Source organism: Panicum hallii, unplaced genomic scaffold, assembly GCF_002211085.1.
Source record: "Panicum hallii strain FIL2 unplaced genomic scaffold, PHallii_v3.1 scaffold_284, whole genome shotgun sequence".
Classification (NCBI taxonomy): domain Eukaryota; kingdom Viridiplantae; phylum Streptophyta; class Magnoliopsida; order Poales; family Poaceae; genus Panicum; species Panicum hallii.
Window position 1 is genome coordinate 1 of NW_020356386.1, and position 15,033 is coordinate 15,033.

The 15,033-nt window shown below is 52.3% G+C and overlaps 1 non-coding gene across 1 annotated transcript; it reads right to left on the reverse strand.

Annotated features, from left to right (window-relative positions):
• Positions 1 to 12,316: 12,316 nt before the first annotated feature.
• Positions 12,317 to 12,472, reverse strand: LOC112878661. Its single transcript, XR_003225822.1, has one exon. It is a non-coding gene; the product is annotated as a 5.8S ribosomal RNA (ribosomal RNA).
• Positions 12,473 to 15,033: the final 2,561 nt, after the last annotated feature.

Genomic DNA, 15,033 nt, shown 5'->3' on the forward strand with positions numbered 1-15,033 from the left:
CTGATCCTTACTATCCGCAAACTTTATGTTATGCAAAGAAAGAAGGATTCTTTTTCGCGTGTCCATCGGATCAGTTGGAAACCTACAATTTATAATCCAGCTTACTTTTGACTTTCCTGTTCAAAAATAATTATAAGGATGCATTTCATACTCCAGCTCTATCGGTCCACTTAATAATATTAAAAAAAAACTTGCGTCAGAACTATTTGGAAATGTGCAAATAATTTCGTATACAATTATAAGGACAACTAAACCTTGCAGGTGAGCTTCCACATGATTCCGACTGGGTGTTTTCCTTAACCCTTGCAGGTGAGCTTCTTTTCGACCGGGTGTTCAACTGAAAGAATGAGTCAATAAGTCATTGGGAAATTTGTATGCAAAAAAACTTGTTGGATATTTGATTTAGTCCCGCCATGAATCAAGCCAACTGGACCGATTAACTTTGGAACACCTCAATTCAACTAAAACAAACCTGTGTTGGACTGGGCCTTCGAGCTGAGAGCGGCGGTACAGTCGAACACGATTCCTCAATTGACACTGAACCGGACATACAATGGCTAGTTGTTGAAACTGATGGAACGAAGTCCTGCCAAGAAGGAAATAAAATCCATATACATTATGGATCAATGCACAAAAAAAGAGATGTCTTATTTTCTAAATACATAGCCAAGAATAATATCAATTGCATATGATACAAGTTTTTATCAACAAAACAACGTGTAATGGCGTAGGTCGAAAACACAGATTTAGGGTCTCATATGGTCGAAAACACAGATTTAGGGTCTCATATGGTCGAAAGCTTATCAGCTCAAAATTGTTTGCCCCCCAAAAAATACAAGTAGCAATACCTATATATTGAACAAGTACAGATCACAGTCCCAGATTGCTCTATTCTCCCAGTTACTCAAGGTGTAAGCCAACCCTACTTAATTCTGGAAAGTCATCATGTAGTTGGCCACAAGGAGCACTCAGCTGATATCACAAGTGCGAAAGGGGTGTTAATTGTTGACTAAAAGCCCCAAGACATGCCTATGGTAAGTTTCTTTCGGTCTCACAAGTTACGAAAATTATGAGAGCAACATGACAACCAAAGGTAACAGACAACAAGCACTCTCTACACAGCACAAAGAAATAGCGGTCAGTCAGAACTGAGGCGTCCTGGCGGACAGTCCGCCAGGCCTGGCGGACAGTCCGCCAGGCCCTCTCAGTTCTGATTGTTACAGCATAATCCTGTGTTTGTCTCCACCCGTTCTTTCGTTACTTCTAATCAAGCAAAGAGAAAATAGGGAGGTTATTAAAAAAAATCAACATGCCTTGGTTACCAATCAGTCACTGAATAATATAGCTTCTTGCTGGATCAGCCTTTTTTAGATAATCAACCTGAAATCAACATGCATAAGGTGGGATGCGAGTGGTAATAGAGAAACAAGTAGCGAGATCTTTAAAATGAATGACTTGTGTGCAACTACATTGAAAAGTCAGAGGCAGACATTCTCAGCGCGGCGGCGGCGGCGGGGGGGGGCGTAGGCCGGGGGCACGGCTACGGCGGGGGCGCCGGCCGGGGCCACGGGGCGGGAGAGCGGCGGCAGCGCGGGCCGGGCGGGGCCGGCCGGGGCCGCGGGGCGGGAGAGCGGCGACGGCGCGGGCGGCGGCCGGGAACGCGGGCGGGGGTGCGGGCCGGGTGGGGGCGCGGCGCGGGCCGGGCGGGGGCGGGGGTGCGGGCCGGGGCGCGGGCGCGGGCGGGCGGGCGCGGGCGGCGGCCGGGAACGCGGGTGGGGGCGCGAGCCGGGGCCGCGGGGCGGGTGAGCGGCGGCGGCGCGGCGGGGGCGGCGCGGGCGCGGGCGGCGGCCGGGAACGCGGGCGGCGGCGGGCGTGGGCGGCCGGGAACGCGGGCGGGGGAGCGGCGGCGGCGCGGCGGGGGCGGCGGGGGACGGCGCGGGGCGGGGCGGCGGGGGCGCGGGCCGGGCGAGGGCGCGGCGCGGCGGGCTGGCGGGCGGGCGCGGGCGGGCGTGGGCGGCGCGGGCGGGGGCGCGGGCGGGCGGCACGCGGCGCGGGCGCGGGCGGCGGCCGGGAACGCGGGCGGCGGCGGGCGTGGGCGGCCGGGAACGCGGGCGGGGAAGCGGCGGCGGCGCGGCGGGGGCAGCGGGGGCGGCGCGGGCGCGGGCGGCGGCCGGGAACGCGGGCGGCGGCGGGCGTGGGCGGCCGGGAACGCGGGCGGGGAGCGGCGGCGGCGCGGCGGGGGCGGCGGGGGCGGCGCGGGCGCGGGCGGCGGGGGCGCGGGCCGGGCGGGGGTGCGGCGCGGCGGGCGGGCGGGCGCGGGCGGCGCGGGCGGGGGCGCGTGCGGGCGCGGGCGGCGGCCGGGAACGCGGGCGGGGGCGCGGGGCGGGGGAGCGGCGGCGGCGCAGCGGGCCCGGGGGCGGGGGCGGCGGCTCAATCGAAGATAGCGGGGCCGGGGGCGGGGCTTTGCCGAGTGCCGCGGATCGGAGGCACTCGGCAAACATGGGGTTTTGCCGAGCGCCAGATCTAGGGCACTCGGCAAACAAGCGGGTTTATCTCGCCCGCCCACCGCATGCCCGCCCACGCCCGCCCTCACGCCGCCGCCCACGCCCCCGCCCGCCGCCGCCCACGCCCACGCCCACGGCCGCCGCCCGCCGCCGCCCACGCCCACGCCCGGCCGCCGCCGCCCGCGCCCGCCGCCCGCCGCCCGCGCCCGCCGCCCACGCCCGCCCGCCGCGCCGCCCATGCCCACGCCGCCGCGCCCGCCCACGCCGCCCGCGCCCGCCGCGCCGCCCACGCCCACGCCGCCCGCGCCCGCCGTCCACGCCCACGCCTGGCCGCCGCCGCCCGCGCCCGCCGCCCGCCGCCCGCGCCCGCCGCCCACGCCCACGCCTGGCCGCCGCCGCCCGCGCCCGCCGCCCCCCGCCCGCGCCCGCCGCCCACGCCCGCCCGCCGCGCCGCCTACGCCCATGCCGCGCCCGCCCACGCCGCCCGCGCCCGCCGCGCCGCCCACGCCCACGCCGCCCGCGCCCGCCGCCCATGCCCACGCCTGGCCGCCGCCGCCCGCGCCCGCCGCCCACGCCCACGCCTGGCCGCCGCCGCCCGCGCCCGCCGCCCACGCCCACGCCTGGCCGCCGCCGCCCGCGCCCGCCGCCCCCCGCCCGCGCCCGCCGCCCACGCCCGCCCGCCGCGCCGCCCACGCCCACGCCGCCCACGCCCACGACGCCCGCCCGCCCACGCCGCGCCCGCCCCCGCCCACGCCGCCCACGCCCACGCCGCCGCGCCCGCCCACGCCGCGCCCGCCCACGCCCACGCCGCCGCGCCCGCCCACGCCGCCGCGCCCGCCCGCCCACGCCGCGCCCGCCCACGCCCACGCCCGCCCGCCGCCGAGGCCGTGGGCTCGCCGCCCCGAGGCCGCTGGCTCGCCGCTCCGAGGCCGCGGGCTCGCCGCCCTGAGGCCACCGACGCCGCTGCTCACACCCCGACGCCGCTGCTCCCACACAGCAGTCTTCCCAACGCCGTCGTCTCGCCGGGGAGCGCTCCTTGGGTGCTGTCGCCGACCGTCCGTCCGCCGCCGGCAACGTCGCCTCTAGTCTAGGTGGCGACCCCGCCTTGCTAGTACATAAGATGATTGCAATGCTTGTGAAGTATGTGTTCGCGTATGCCTGATAGATCTACCCCTTGTGGATTGGAGATTTGAAAAGGATATTAAAAGGAAACAAATGCTTAATTATAGTAATGATTTCAGAGTTTGTGAGTTAAGAAGTGAGCTAAACATTATTGACTCTAGGAGTGTTGAATGAAATGTTGCACACCTGCTTGGCTAGTAGATAATTTCTTATTTAAGCAAAAAGAATCTCCAAAATGATGCATGCTTTGTTTGTGAAAATCTCGATTTCTCTTGGTTGTTGATCTAAAGTGGTAAACTTTTTTTAGGTTGGCTTGAAAACTGTGTTTTATTTGTGTTCTGCTTTGTCTCATATGCAGCCAATCATCCCTCTAAGATATCTAAAAGTTTGGATCAATCCCTTGGAACGAAGGTTTTTTGGCTGGCTGAGAGGTCCTGGCGGACTGTCCGCCAGTACTGGCGGACAGTCCGCCAGGACATGTCTCGGTCAGCCAGCAGAACTGAGCATTTTTCTTTCATCCAACGTATCTCTTCGTGGGCCCATCGTCTATAGAGACTTCGTATTAATTTAGTTTTACTAGACTTTTATCATATATAATTGATATTAACTAGTTTTCGTTGTGTATAGTAGACGATGGAGGACCGTAGGTGGATGTACACTGGTCACCATAGTAAGAGAGATGTCAGCCCTGAGTGGATTAAGAATACCAATGAATTCTTGGAACAGGCGTGGGGCGAGAATGCTAAAGGAGCGGCTAGAATTTTCTGTCCATGCAGCAAGTGTGCTAACAGGAAAAGACAAACACAGGATGTCATGGGGGAACATCTCTTCCTTAATGGATTTACGCCAAACTATACCCGGTGGATCCATCATGGTGAAGGCCATCGTAGGAGAGAGGACGTGGTGAGACCACGTGTCGAGGATTGTGATGCTGAGGCTGGTGTAGTGGACATGTTAGATGACTATCATGAGGCACACGTTGCTGAAGAACTTGTAGAGGAGGAGCCTGAGGGGTCCGCAAAGGCGTTTTACGATATGTTTGCCTCAGCACAGAAACCCCTTCACGGACATACAAAAGTTTCTCAGCTGGATGCCATTGGATGAGTAATGGCGTTGAAGTCGCGGTACAGCCTGAGCAGAGACACCTTTGATGGTATAGTGACAGTTATTGCAGCCTGCTTCCAGAGGGTCACATCCTGCCAAAGAGTATGTACGAGTCACAGAAACTTCTTCGTGCACTCAAGATGCCGTATGACAAGATACATGCCTGTCCGAACGGATGTGTCCTGTTCAGGAAAGAATACGCGGAAGAAAAGTACTGTCCGAAGTGTAAATCCTCTAGGTTCTTGGAGGTTGACTCTGGTGATGGCAACAAGAGGCAGCTTGATATCCCCGTGACAATCCTACGTCACCTGCCGGCCATACCGAGGATCCAACGGCTGTACATGACTGAGGAATCCGCGAAACAGATGACATGGCATAAGAAAGGGAAACGATACAATCCTCACAAGATGGTACATGCATCAGATGGTGAAGCATGGACCTACTATGATAGCATTCATCGGGACAAAACCAGTGAGGCTCGTAATGTTCGTATTGCGCTGGCAACTGATGGATTCAATCCATATGGAGCGATGGCTGCCACATACACATGTTGGCCCATGTTTCTGATTCCCCTCAATCTCCCCCCAGGCATAGCATTCCAACGACAGAACGTGTTGTTATCGTTGATTATTCCTGGACACCCGGGGAAAAATATGGGTGTGTTCATGGAGCCGCTGATTGATGAATTGGTCCATGCTTGGGAGGAAGGGGTATGGACATATGATCGGGCCACAAAGACCAACTTCAAGATGCATGTTTGGTATCAATACTCTCTGCACGATTTTCTGGCGTATGGGGTCTTCTGCGGGTGGTGTGTTCACGGCAAATTCCCATGTCCGATATGCAAGGAACGTCTTAGGTTCCTTTGGTTGCAGAAGGGTGGTAAGTATGTTGCGTTCGACAAACATCGACAGTTCCTACCTCTTGACCATCCATTCAGACGAGACATCAAAAACTTTACAAAAGGTGTTACAGTGACAGACCTCGCAAGTCCGATGAGGACTAGTGCCGAGATTCGTCAGCAGATAGATGGTCTCTTGATCAATCCAGAGGGTGGCTTTGTGGGATATAGTGAGCAACATATGTGGACTCATAAGTCGGGCTTGACTCGGCTCCCGTACTATGACGACCTGCTCCTTCCACACAACATTGATATGATGCACATTGAAAAGAATGTTGCTGAAGCACTTTGGGCAACAATCATGGATATTCCCACGAAGACAAAGGACAATGTTAAGGCTAGGTTGGATCTAGCAATATTGTGTGACAGACCAAACTTAGAAATGAGGCCTCCTGCACGAGGAAAGACATGGAGAAGGCCTAAGGCCGATTATGTCTTGAGCAAGCCCCAAAGGATAGAAGTACTACAATGGATCAAGGCGTTGATGTTCCCTGATGGCTATGCAGCTAATCTGAGTAGAGGAGTCAACTTGTCTACTTTGCGAGTCTTAGGTATGAAGAGTCATGACTACCACATATGGATTGAGCGGCTTCTTCCAGCGATGGTTCGAGGTTATGTCCCTGAGCATGTCTGGCTGGTACTTGCAGAGTTGAGCTACTTCTTCCGCACACTTTGTGCAAAGGAGTTATCACGGATCTTAGTTGCAGACTTGGAAAGAATCGCACCGGTGTTGTTATGTAAGTTGGAGAAGATCTTTCCACCCGGATTCTTTAATCCGATGGAGCATATGATATTGCATCTCCCGTATGAGGCACGAATGGGGGGTCCCGTGCAGGGTCGGTGGTGCTATCCAATTGAGAGATGCCTAAAGGTTATCCGAAAGAAATGTGGAAATAAAAGCAAAATTGAGGGTTCCATTGCCGAGGCATACATTCTGGAGGAGGTGTCGAACTTTACATCAGTATACTATGGTGACAACCTACCTAGTGTGCATAATCCACCGGCTCGTTACAATGCTAGCGAAAATGACTCGAGACTCAGCCTTTTTCAAGGTCAGCTTGGAACTGCAAGTGGTTCGACCACCAAGAGGTTGAGTCATCAAGAGTGGTGTCGGATCATGCTGTATGTGTTGACCAACCTTGACGAGGTGACACCGTACATGCAACAATTTATTCAAGAATTCTGGCGTCAATCAAGGGATATCACGGAGCAGGAATTAGATACCCTGCTCAAACAAGGTGCAAGAAATGGATCCCCCAATTTTATTTCTTGGTTCAAACAGAAGGTACGGTCCAATCTGGCCCGTACTTAGCTTTTCACTCTAAGTTGTTTTTACTTAGTTTGTCCAATCGTACTTGAACTTGCAGGGCGTTAGCGATGCGACCTTGAGTGCCGAGTTGAGACAGGTGGCCGGTGGCTTTGGATATAAGGTCAAGTCATATTCTGGTTATGACGTGAATGGATATCGTTTTTGTACAAGCAGTCATGAGGATTGTCGACCCAATCGAAAGACCACAAATTCTGGGGTGTTTACTCCCGGCCTTGATGGGATTGAGTATTATGGAAGAATTGAAGAAATATACGAACTCAGCTATTCGAAACCACTTAATCCCGTGATATTCAAATGTCATTGGTTTGACCCTCAAGCAATGAGACGGACGCATTCTAATGTTGGGCTAGTCGAAATTCGACAGGATTCAGTCATGACCATAGACGATGTCTATGTTGTTGCTCAACAGGCTATACAAGTTTATTATCTCCCATATGCGTGTGAAAGCAAAGAGCATCTTAAGGGTTGGTATATTGTGTACAAGACATCACCGCACGGTAGAGTACCTGTCCCTAACGATGATGATTACAACTTAGATCCAAACATATATGACGGAGAGTTCTTTCAAGAAGAGGGGCTACAAGGGCGATTCGAGATAGAATTAACCGAGTCAAACGAAATGGAAGTTGAAGCGGTTGATGATGCGGGGGAGGAGGAAGAGGTGCAGAGCGTTAAGGATTTACACATGCTAGAACGACTACAAGTAGACAATGCAAATGAAGACACCGAGTCTTCTGATTTTATTGGTTACGACATGATTGATAGTGATGATGAGGACTATGATCCAGCTAATCCCGACTACGATGAATATTTTTAGTCAATGTAAGACTATATTATTACGTATTGATGTTCTATTTTCTTCATGTATTTATCTAAGTATGTATTATATATTTATCTGTACTTATTACGTAATTATGGTTGTTGATCTAAAGTGGTAAACTTTTTTTATGTTGTCTTGAAAACTGTGTTTTATTTGTCTTCTGCTTTGTCTCATATACATCCAATCATCCCTCTAAGATATCTTAAAGTTTGGATCAATCCCTTGGAATTAAAGAAGGTTTTTTGGCTGGCTGAGAGGTCCTGGCGGACTGTTCGCCAGGAATGGCGGACAGTCCGCCAGGACAGCTCAGGATCAGCCAGCAGAACTGATCATTTTTCTTTCATCCAAAGTATCTCTTCGTGGGCCCATCGTCTTATGTCCGTGGGAGGCTGTCCAAAACCCCCTATACCTCTTGGATGAAGCTCCTCTATCTCTATTCATCCACATAACACAACTCGGTTTTCTTTATGTATTTATCTTGGACAAAGCTCCTCTATCTCTCTTCATCCACATAATTATTATGTAATTATGTTCTATTTTCTTTATGTATTTATCTAAGTATGTGTTATATATTTATCTGTACTAATTAATTTTCTTTTAATTGCAGGGGATTCACCAGAGATGGTGGGCCGCGGGATGAAGAAGAGTGTAGCGGCCCTTCACAAGAGGTTTTCGGGGGGGAGCAGTGAGCCGACGTCCGGGGCGGCTGAGGGACCGTCTTACAGGAGGAGGAGGGGGAGTGGCAGGAGGGCGATGACACAGGCGCCGCCGGAGGAGGAGCATGCGCTCCCGGAGGAGGAGGTGCCTCCCGGAGGAGGAGGTGCCGCCGGAGGAGGAGGAGCAGGCGCTCCCGGAGGAGGAGGAGCAGGCGCTCCCGGAGGGGAGGACGAGCAGGCGGACCAGGTGGTCCACCAGGAGGGGCCAGGGGACGACGAGCAGGCGGACGAGGAGGGCACAGAGGCCTCTGCTTCGTCAACCGTCTACCAGCGAGGTCCGGCGAGTCTCCCCCAGCGACCGATTCCTGAAGCAAAACGCCTGATCATAGCTCCCCAAGGGGATAAGTAAGTAAATTTACATGTTTTCAGTACATGTTTACGTTATAATTTCAATTTTGTGGTAGAAATTAAAAATTTTTATCAATCACCTGTGCAGGAACTGGATAGTTGTGGAGAGGCCCGTTGGTGCTCACAGACGCCATGTGAATGGCATCTTGGGTCTTCTGGTTAGGGATCACTTCCCTGGCCTGGTCACGTTGGCCGGAGAGCCGTGTCCGGCCTATACGTGGGAGCACTACCGGGCCGTCCCCGACATGCGGGATGTTGCCGGCAAACAGTGGCCCAACTTGGCTGAGCGAGTGAAGGGCGAGCTTTGGGTAAGTGATCAATATATCGCATTCGTTGCACATCCTTGATAATATGATTGAAATAATGATATCGTGTTTATTGTAGGATTTCTACAGACTACAGGCCGGGATGGACGCGCAGACGGATGTGGTTGCCGAGTATCGCTGCAAAAAGCTCGTTACCGACATGTTCTACGAGCAGCGCCTCCAGTCAATCATCAACTACCACGCCGTCGTCCTTGGACAGAAGGTCACCAAGGCGCAAGCAAGAACTATGACGTTGACTGAGGAGCAGTACTTGCAGGTAAATACCAAAATTTGATTTATTTGAACATTAAGTTGGCTTAATGTCCTCTACTAATATGTCTTCTACTTGATGTCATGTAGATGGTTCCTCATTGGTGTGCCCACTTTCCTGAGTGCTGGCAGCAGATAGTTGCTAAGTGGTTATCCGACGACTGGAACGCTGTGCACCAGGAGCGTCGTGAGCACCGTCTGACTATGGCCGGTGTGCCACACCACCAAGGCAACCGTAACCTGACCGAGTACGCCCAAGCATGGGTACGCGACTTTACTTGTTTTGTGGTTATTCAACTATGCATGATTTCTCATCATCTTGTTTCTCGCAGTCGGCGGCACATGGAGGGCAGCAGTGCAACAAATTCATGGCGTATGCTCTATCCCACAAGGGTAAAGCGACATCCAGCGTCAGCTACAACGCGGAGGACGGGCCCGAGGCGTACAGCAACCCTAGCATCTATACTCGCCTCAATGAGTACACATCGATGGCGAGGGAGGTGCACGGGCCAGAGTACGATCCGACCCAGGAGGATCTTGACGCTGAAATTGTCATGAAGGTCGGAGGAGGAAAGAAGCATGGACGGTACTGGATTTGCGACGGCGCGATCGACTCCTCTTCTACTCCGACTCTATCTCAGATAAAAGCACGGCAAACGAGCTCGAGCGCAGGCATCCGACCTCGTCCGGACAGTTCGACGAGCCAAGTCCAGGCACTCCAGGTTGTTGCTTGTTCATACGTTTTTTTTTCTATTATATTACATAACTTCGCTTTTGTATTATTGTAATATTGGGGTAAAAATTTTGCAGGCTCAGCTGCAAGAAGAGAGGAGAGAACGTATGGAGTTGGAGGCAAGGATGAGGGCGGAGATGGAGGCCGAGCGGGAGGCTGACCGACAGAGGATGGCGAGCATGTTCGCGTACATTCAGAGTCTTGGCGCCGCGACGGGTCTACCTCCGCCACCTCCCTTCGTCACCCCACCTAGACCACCCACCGATCCGTTTTCTACTTCAGTGAGTATGCAATGTTCAATATGTCGTTTATTTTGTCGTTTCACTCATACATTTCATCTATATGTTGCAGAATCAGTCGGCGGCCTCCAATGATCCGTATATTTCTCCAAATCAGACCAACCAGAACAACTAGCCACCTTCGGCATAGATGATGGAGTTATTTGCATTTGAGACTTAGCTAGACTGAATGTACTTTGATTGTTCATTGTGTACTTTGTGATATACTTGGCTACAGTGAATGTGCCTACAAAGTTTGAGCCCCAGTGGATTAATTCTTGACGTCACTAGTTTTCGCGGTAACAATCAGGCCTGAGAGTGCCTGGCGGACAGTCCGCCAGGCACTCTCAGGCCTGATTGTTACTGCATAATTCTGTGTTTGTCTCCATCCGTTCTTTCGTTACTTCTCCTTCTAATCAAGCAAAGAGAAAATAGTGAGGTCATAAAAAAAAAATATTTGCCGAGTGCTGCCTCCAGTGGCTCTCGGCAAAGAGGCAGGACGGCGCAGCTCTGGATGCCCTCTTTGCCGAGTGCTATTGACCGGGCTCTCGGCAAAGAAGGCGTCCAGGGTGGGCGTTGACGCGGTCCTTTGCCGAGAGTCTGACGGCGACACTCGGCAAAGGATCCATCCACGGTGGCGCGCCGTGACGGCTACTTTTCTTTGCCGAGGGCCGCTTTTGGCTCTCGGTAAACATTTTGCCGAGAGCCCGAGGAGAAGCTCTCGGCAAAATATCCTTTGCCGACCCCGGCTTCCCCGAGAGCCCTTTGCCGAGTGCGGCTCTCGGCAAAATGTTTGCCGAGTGCCTTTACGTCTTTGCCGAGTGCTCGGGGCACTCGGCAAATCAGCCGCGTCCGGTAGTGTATCTATTCCATACAAAGATGCAAAGTAAGTTTATTTCTGGTGTCATGGTACGCATGTGGTCATTTCTCATAACATAATAGCACATAGAGTCACTGTCAAGCTTTTGCTCATTGTATATGCGAACTATTTATATCATACCATACAAAAGAAGGTGCATGACCATTTGATTAGTAAAAAAAGTGGATATAATATGGGACGCACTCCGTATGGCTGCTTAGCCGAATAAATTAACTCCTTTCTTACTCCCTGATAACGTCGGCTGTAATATTAATTCTATCGGCTATACTTCATATACCAGACAAATTATCGGCCCATGGGCAATATTCTAGAAAGATCAAATATGTACTTCATTCCCGTACAATACCATCAGCCAGTCATAAATAGGAACATGGGCATCCACGAGTTCAACCATCATGTCTTGCCAACACTACAACGTGAATCTGGTGCTTCATCGGCTGATATGTTTGCTGCCGATCAATCAACCCATAGCTATATCATTGCATCTCTGTATCGGCAACTCCTTGATCATTACATCACCCGATATCCTTCCCATATACTACTTTTCAATTAATCAGCTTGGACTATAATGAACCAATTATATATCTCTTTATCCTTTGGCCAATTCTGCCAGCTTCTTTTCTCTTGACAACTCCATCGTAGCATATAGAGAATAAACAATGATAGATTCCAAGAGAGTTGTTCCCAATAAAATAATATATCGGCTCTAATATCCCAGACGTAGGAACTCTTTTGGCAACCATCGGCTATAACTGCTAACTGAAGCGCATGTGGCCGATTTGATTAAACAAATAAATCTGCCTGTATCAAGCAATAAATGTCCTTTAGGCCAAGGAGCTAGCTACGTGTCGGGACACTACACCGAGAACAACTTATATCGCCCACCACATGCAGGTGCCCGACACGGTATGCCAGGAGCCACAACTTCAGCCCACCACACCATGAGGCGCGGGGAGCCAAACACCACGTCCGTACCCAAGGATGGGTTGGGAGTGTCTTTTGGCGTGACGCCCAGGCAGGCGTGCCCTCATCCAGAAGGCCTCGGGCGCAACTTGCGTTCAAAAACTCGATGGTTCGCGGGATTCTGCAATTCACACCAGGTATCGCATTTTGCTATGTTCTTCATCGATGCAAGAGCTGAGATATCCGTTGCCGAGAGTCGTGTGGATTAAGATAGCAACATTGCACGGGGCATGCGCAGCAGGCCGAGAATGACCCCGAGCAAGGTAATATCAGTGTTCCTTGACGCCTTCGGCGCCGTGGGTTCTTTGGCGGCCCCCGTCCAACGAAATGAAGGCAAGGGGCCTTGGTCGGACAGTAGCCCGACAACATGGATGACATGTTCACGGTCTGTTTTGTTTAAGGGTCACGACAATGATCCTTCCGCGGGTTCACCTACGGAAATCTTGTTACGACTTCTCCTTCCTCTAAATGATAAGGTTCAATGGACTTCTCGCGACGTCGGGGGCGGCGAACCGCCTCCGTCGCCGCGATCCGAACACTTCACCGGACCATTCAATCGATAGGAGCGACGGGCGGTGTGTACAAAGGGCAGGGACGTAGTCAACGCAATCTGATGACTCGTGCTTACTAGGCATTCCTCGTTGAAGACCAACAATTGCAATGATCTATCCCCATCACGATGAAATTTCCCAAGATTACCCGGGCTTGAATACATCAGTGTAGCGCGTGTGCGGCTCAGAACATCTAAGGGCATCACAGACCTGTTATTGCCTCAAACTTCCGTGGCCTAAACGGCCATAGTCCCTCTAAGAATCTAGCTGCGGAGGGATGGCTCCGCATAGCTAGTTAGCAGGCTGAGGTCTCGTTCGTTAACGGAATTGGGCGTGAATGGGCCGTATGCTCGCCTTCTTCGAGTCCTCTCGTCCCTCCCATTTGGAAGGAGGCCGCGGGCCTTCGTGAGCCCAGTTGCCTTAACAGGTGTTTGCGTTTTTAGGACGATCTGAGTACCACGATTAGGGTGTCCCTAATCATGGCAACCGACACTATGAGAGGGCGATTTATATACATCGCCGGAGATATTTCATTTTCCTATTTCTAGAATTTTTTAACTAAATTCTATGGTTAAGAGGGTGATCTTTAGGAGCAATAAAATGTTAATGAAATGGCATGATACTCTATGAAGTGCTTGGCGAGGATACGTCTTAGGTCGCCGTAGTGCACTGTTGTGTGGAGATATATTATAAAGTTATTTGTTATATTTTGTTAGGAGAGCAGTGATAACAAAAATAAAATACCATGGATTGAGTATATATAGTTATGCAATACTATAGAACTTGTATATATAATTAATGTGCACGTACGAACGAGTGCCTGGCCCCTAGTCCGCACCGGCCTAGGGACATTAATTGGAGACCTGGCCCGTAGTAGTGTGTGATGGGCTTCAGAGGTTCCAGCGACATGCGTAAGAACGAGCTCCAGTCTGCATCGGGCCCCGCGTTGCGGCGCGGCGTGTTGCCTTTCGGGCCCCGCGCGCGCACCGCGGAGCCCGCGCCGCACCGCACCGCAGTTGTGTGTAATGGGCTTCAGAGGTTCCAGCAGCAGGCTAGCTTCAGAGGTTCCAGCGGCAAGCTAGCATCAGAGGTTCTGATTTGTAATATTGTCTATAGTTCCCGCGGCAAGGTTCCAGACGCACAGCAGCTCGGCAAAGGCATCAGACGCACAGCAGCGCGGCAAGCTAGCGGCCAGGCGGCCAGCAGCGCCGGAACCGCGGGACCAGCATATTTGTATGGCTGCATGCAGAGCTGCAGAACAAAGCCCAGCGCCTCTTGCAGCTGCAGAGCTGCCGTCTTGGCCGTATAGAAAGTGACCCTTGCTTGCCCGGTCACTCAATACGGGCATGCTTCTTGTCCGCTGCTCTCCAATCCGTTTGCCACTAGCAAAAAAGAATTCAGTTATCACATATTTCTATCTTATCTGCCCCTCTCCGACCGGCATTTAATTTAATATAAATTTAACTATTCAAAACATGTATATCTAGCAAAACGTGCAAATAATATACCGTTTTGCACCATACTCTACACTGTATATAGAATAGGGTTTAAAATAGGAGATAGGATAGAAGGTGAATAGAAAGCCTGCTAGAGATAGCCTAATAGATGTTTGGAGATAGCGGCCATAGAATTGCATTCATTAAGGGTATTTTTGTATTTGTATAACTGCAATAATAGTGTTTAGTCCTTTTTAGTCCATAGGACCAAACAGCGGGCCCGCCAGCTGGCTGGCCCAGCTGGCCAGCCGAACGGGCTCAGCACCTTTAGCATTGTTTACTTGTAGTACCTTTGGAGTGCCCGCCCTCGTCTTGCTAGACCCTCTTGTTTGCTACTCTCTCGTAGACAAGACAACACAGCGCATAGAAAAACAAAGCCAGCGCCTCTTGCAGCATCAAGAGGCGCTGCATAGAAAAACAAAAGTCTAGAGCATTTTTTACTTGTAGTACCTTTGGATTGACAAGACAACACAGCGCCTTCAAAGTCTAGAGCGCCTTCAAAGTCTAGAGCATTGTTTACTTGGGCCCCGTTTAGATCACTTTAAATTCCAAATTTTTACACTCTCTCCATCACATCAATTTTAGGACACATACATGGAGCAGTAAATGTATGTAAAAAAAATAACTAATTGCACAGTTTAATTGTACATCACGAGACGAATCTTTTAAACCTAGTTAGATTATGATTAGATAAAATTTATCAAATACAAAC